Source organism: Larimichthys crocea, chromosome XXII (genome assembly GCF_000972845.2).
Source record: "Larimichthys crocea isolate SSNF chromosome XXII, L_crocea_2.0, whole genome shotgun sequence".
Classification (NCBI taxonomy): Eukaryota; Metazoa; Chordata; class Actinopteri; family Sciaenidae; genus Larimichthys; species Larimichthys crocea.
Genome location: NC_040032.1, coordinates 15,045,431 through 15,051,612, shown reverse-complemented (window position 1 = coordinate 15,051,612; position 6,182 = coordinate 15,045,431).

Below are 6,182 nucleotides of genomic sequence, written 5' to 3'. Positions count from 1 at the left end.
ACAGCCTGGTACAAAAAACAGTTTTGGTCTCTACAGCTAATTTCTCCCATTCATGACAACTGTAATATATAATAATGTAATTATATCTAAGCCTAAAGTTATGCATTAATTAAGCACCCAGGCGTCATTCAGCCCGCCTCAGCTCCACTGACAATCCACAGTTTTCAGATTAGCCGGGAGGCGGCAGAGACGAGATGAAAGAGGTCTGAGTAGAAGATGCAAAGCTCTGCTGGAGGTTTAAGATGAAGAAATGAATGAATAAAAGCATTTTAAATCATTTTTGTTTGCATGAAATGTGATTAAATAAAAGAAATATGCTAAAGAGGAGCGGTTAAAAACAGTAAACAAATGCAACTTTATATTGAAAAGACAGAAATTGACTCACTGCACCCACAAGTCGAGTGACAGTGGCTGCACAGTGTGGATGAAAACCTGTGGTCAGCACCACAGTAATGTCATTTAGTGACGCAGACAGCCTGAACATACTGTATATCTCTACGTAAGATAGCAACCTCAAGTACAACAACACTTGACTAAAAAACACTGTGAAAAAAGCACTTAAACAGTGTTCAGTATGAATTCTGTTGGTCTGCAATTAACCTTTATTTTCTAATAATAATATTCAATTACCAGTAAAAGTCTTGCTTTCACATGTGCTTAAGTAGTAGGTACAGAAATTCTATCAAAATGTAATTAAAGTTTAAAAAATAGTAAGAGTTATATTATTGGAATTTTGTTACCGGATGCATTATAACATGACACGTAATCATCGTCAGGTTTAATACATAAATAAATAAATATTCATTAAGCAAAATTGGTATATTAAGATTAAGCTTCTATCACCTAATCAGTTAGCAGTAATTATACATTTTATTTTGATAATATTTGCAGGTTTTTGTCTGTTTGTGTTAAATTTTAACTCTATTTTAATTAAATATAATAAATGTACAGTATTCCTATTATATTATTTTCCTGTTTAAAACTTATTTTATATGCATGTTTGATCAGTTTTGCCACACTCGCTCTGTCTAATTTGATTTCTATTAAAAGTATTTTAGAACACACACACACTCTCACACACACACACACACACTAACACCATCAGTTTATCAGTTTGTTATTTCTGGTAAAGCTGCCTTAGCCCTAAAAAAAACAAAAAAAAAAAAAAACACTTTTCTCTCTTGAGAAGATGATTGACAAGGATGCCATTAAATCCATTAGATCCATTAGATGCATACATTAAATACATTTAGCTGTTGTGACTACAGTGTGAGACATTTGACCTTGATTTGTTTTTCCACATATATCGGCTTGCATTTATCTCTTATGGCCTTTTACGAAGATGTATTGGTTTTTCTGCTGCTTTCTGAGCCATAACTACAGCACAGCTCTGCCCGCAGTCTGTACCAGTACTGAATCGATGGTCAGTTCAGTCAGTGGAAAGAAAGCGCAGGAGGAGTCCAAGATCCCCTTATGGCTGAAAGGTTTATTGAAGCTTGATCAAGGACAATGGAGGATTCATCAATATGCTTGTCATGAAATGATGCTGCCTCAATTCTGAAGAAGCTATCCTCTCTGGCTCGTTTATATGCCCTCAGAATAGTGCCAAAAACAAGAAAATATGTTTACACTTGGTGGTCCGACATCGTTTTCTAGGCTTATATGTTATGTACCAATCTGGGGAGTTAGACAGCCCTGTCCTCTGACCCCAGTTAGCATCGTGATAATCTTAATGCAGAGTCCCTATAATAATCTAAGGTTTAACACTATTCCTATAGTGACCTCAAGACATATACTTGACCCTGTATTACATCTGTGACATACTAAAGTACCATCACATCTGACCAAATGTTCTTCGACTCCCCTATTTAAAGATGCTGTTCTAGGTCGACAAAGACATCCTGACCGTTGCCAAACACCTCCTTGGCACAGCTGCATGGTAACAAGCCGTCACTTTGATGGCCTGTGCCCACTTACAGCCTTGGAAAACAGCCCTGGCTTGAGGGGGGATTTCTTTCAAGCTGGTCCACCCCATGAAAACCCCGTGCACTGTGACACCTCTGATCACCCGAGCTTGGTCATGATTAGACGAATTAAAACCAAGCAGTGTTGTGAAACATTGGGCGGTCCCATCTATTATGGCTGCATCTGAGTTGTGGGTTTCTACTATAACCTCTGAGATGTCTCACACAGCCTCCACACAGGAGGAGGAATCACAGCTTGTCTTCCGTGTATCACTGCTGCTACAAATACTATTACTTCTTGACACGTTGGTCCACTTGGCAACTCCATGCAACACTGGAGACACTTCACCCACCAGCTCCAATTCAATTCAGGCTCAGTCACAGCAGTGAATGTAACGTGTAAAGAAAAGTCTCTCAGATTCCCAAAGTAACAGTTCACATCCCAGCGTATAAATTAAAGAAACACTTACATCTGCAACACTTAGTGATGTAATGACGTGTAATGGCGGCAGTAGCTCAGTCCATAGGGACTTGGCTTGGGAACCGGAGGGTGGCCAGTTCAAGTCCCACATGGACTAAATATGGAAGATGGACTGGTAGCTGGATAGGTGCCAGTTTCACCTCCTGGGCTGCCAGGGTGCCCTTGAGCAAGGCACCGATCCCCCCAACTGGGGAAAGCCATTGCAGTTATGTTGGAAGTCAGTCAGAGTGAGGTTGCTGAAAGAAACTTAGTCTAGTCTTAGTGCTCATTGCTTTTGCATGTACTCTATGTTGTAAATAACAATTTTACAGTGTTTCGCATAAAACATGAACACCAACATACTGTATATCAACACAGGCAGGATCATTGGACTAATGCATGAAAACTAGAGATCTAATGAAGCTCATTTATTCAGTTATGTGCCCGTTTTTCTTTTTTTTAAAGATAATTTTTAGCCTTTTTAAACCTTCATTGTATAGAGACAGCTGAAGAGTGACAGGAAATTGGGAGAGAGAGAGATGGGGAATGACATGCAGCAAAGAGCCACAGGTCGGATTTGAACCTTGGGCCGCCGTGGCAAGGACTGAGCCTTCGTACATGGGGCGGATGCTCCATCAACTGAGCTAAACGACACCACCCAAAGATTTCTGAACAGCCGTTTTGAAGCTCAAAATATGCTGCTCCGGCTGCTGCCATCTTTGGTAGTCCTGCTTCTTTCGTCTCCCGGCTAATCTAAAAATCAGCAAAGACGTGGATCAAAGCAGCCACGCTGTTAATTCTGCATAACTTTAAGCCTTAATATAATCTGAACAGGCGAGTTCTATTCACTTCACAGCCATGGATGTTTCAGCTGTAAATGTAGAATCAAGGCGGACATTACTTTTAAACCTCAAAAAACCAGAGCAGGCTGAAGTTAACAGATATATTTCATCACTTAGATCTTCAACCAAATCACACATTCTGTTGTGTTAATGGCCTATATGTGTCACCGTACATGACTCACTCAGGCTGTAGCTGGCTCAACCTGTCCGACCATGTAAGTGAGACACTCTAAACTCCCTAAAACACCTCGATGTGTTTGTGTATGACTGAGCCAACAACCTGTCTTGCCTTAATCTGGGTTGGAAATTAGGTTGTTAATATATTGTTAATAAACAGTAAAAAGTAAAAAGTCAAACCTTCACCACAAATGCTTGTGCACAACACATATACAGTGAAATAACTCATCAAAGTTAACAGTTTTTAGCCTCAGCATCCTTACTTCCCACGTCTGTCACAATTAAACACAGCAGTAATGACTGTAATCCAGCAGACCTATGATTACACAAAGAGCTTGTATTCTAAATATATATAATCTGTCTTTATAGCACACGTTCTCTGTCGCTGAAATGATTTCTATCTTGTTCTGACGACGTGCCTTCCTCTGCAGAGGTTTCATTATGAGAGCTTCATGCTGGCATAGTTCTTCTTTGTCCTCGGAGCAGCACGCATGGAGGCACAGTGTTGAATTTCAATGCGCTTCTCTCACCTCTTTATATCTTATTAGGAGGTTACCGCACGATCTGTGGCCAAAGTTGATTCATCTGGTCCCACGAGGTGCAAGCGAAGCTTCGTCGAAGCGTGTTGAAGGAGCAGAACAGACTCTGTAGACTAAATGGAAAATGTGTTATTTGTGCTGCATGGACAGTAACCTCAACATGAAAATGTCAGCACTGGCAATTCATTCAACCGTTTCTTTACCACCCTCCTCTTGTGTTTGTTATTATATTATATCATTAGCGTAGTGTAAGACTGGAAAGAGACACAAAGAAAGTCCGCACACCATAACCTCTACAGCTCACTAAATAACACAAATCTGAACATTATATGGCATTATATGGGAGTTTATACAGAATAAAGTAGCATTTTTATATTATAGACTGTTAATTGTACATTAAAACACTGTAATATTTCTTTTATACAGCATTCATGTGGTATTTTCATGTCTATTATATGACAAAACAGTGTTTCTTTTGATGGAAAAAACTTGCATTTGTGACAAAACAGTGTTTCTTTTGATGGAAAAAACTTGCATTTGTACAGTAAAATAAAAGAAACTAAGACATAGGATCAATAAAGTATCACATCATCTTCTTTATGAGACATTGTCTTCACCTGCTCAGGCCTTCTGAGGGGGCTCGAGCATAACCCATCATGCTCTTGGCAGCAAGTACGAAACCCATCCACCCTCAGCATGTGTATGCATATCAAGTCGACGGCCCATTTCCTGCTCAATGCAGCAAAATGCAGGAGCTGGTAATAATAATATTAATAGAGTGATAATCCAGTATGTGATGAAGAGACTTGATGAAATGAGATTTCTATAAACAGAACAATAATTTAGAGCAGCAAACTTTTATTAAACATCAGAGATGAAGAGGCCTCTTTTTTCACTGGAGATTAGTGAGAATATTTGTTTGTGTTTTGGGATGATTTGAGCTTGTTTTAGTAGTTTTGTCAAACCTGCTCTCAAAGATTGATACAAATGAAGAGACGAGATGTTCCATAAAATCAAAAATCTTTTTGAGTTATTGAGCAAAGCACAAGGTAATCTCTTAGCCCCCCAAAAAATCATAAAACTGACAGCATGCCTGCAAGAAATAATAATAGTAATCCTGTGTCACAGCGGGGGTTCACTTCCCTGTTAATTTGTTTGGAAAAAGTATGTTTTTATGCTTGTAATAAAAAATAATGAAACAATTATCAAGACAGCGTGGAAGCTACAGCGAGGAAAATTATGTTCATACATCAAAACTCCTTTTTTCTCTCTTTCAAATTATTTTCTCTCATTTTTGTTGCTCCTGGTGAACATCCAGCTAAACAATCATCAAGACGATGATTAAACCTAAATTCACCTCATTAGACCTCAGAGGCCCTTTTCATCAGAGACACATCTCATCAGCAGAGCTCCTGTTTCCAGGAAACTGGACTTAAACTTGTCGACAGTAATCTTGTTATTTGACATAATGAGAAGAAAAGGGACAAGTAGAAGAACTTTGATGTTTTCTTTTTTCCAACCTTCATCATCTCACAAACCCCAGACTTTTCAACCACTGCACTAAACTACTGACCTGTTTAAAGTATTTAAACTGAAATATACCATCGACAGCTGCCATTCATTTGCCACAATACTCTTTTTGCTTATATGGTCAAGCAGCTTCTGAAACCTCCGCAGCTCACACCTTGAGTATTTTTTACTTTTGGTACTCTAAAGGAACAATATGTCAGATATTTACTCTATTAAATCATAAAACGACCATGCAACGTCATCAGAGATTAAGGAAACGTGCTCAACTGAAACACAAGCTTCTTGACATTTGAGAGTTGCTGTGTGATCCGCTCTGATCCCTACACACGACTGATGTTGACGCTCCAGATTGCCAGATATAAAACGTACTACAGCCACGGAAGCAAGCAAACAAAATGGATTAATGGAGTTTATGTCGGATTCTATCCGACTTAAAAAGCTCCACGACCAGAAATGTGTTAAAACGTTCACCGGCTTCTAGATCTGAGCTGCAAAATAATAAATAATAAGCATTTACTATGATTTAATACAGCAACTATCTTACATATTGTTCCTTTCATTAGATTTTGTTGATAATGCTTCTGCACTAATACTTTGGTACTTAAGTAAAGGATCCTGGTTTCTTGCTTTCTGTGTGGAGTCCTCTCTGGCTTCCTCCCACTGTCCAAAG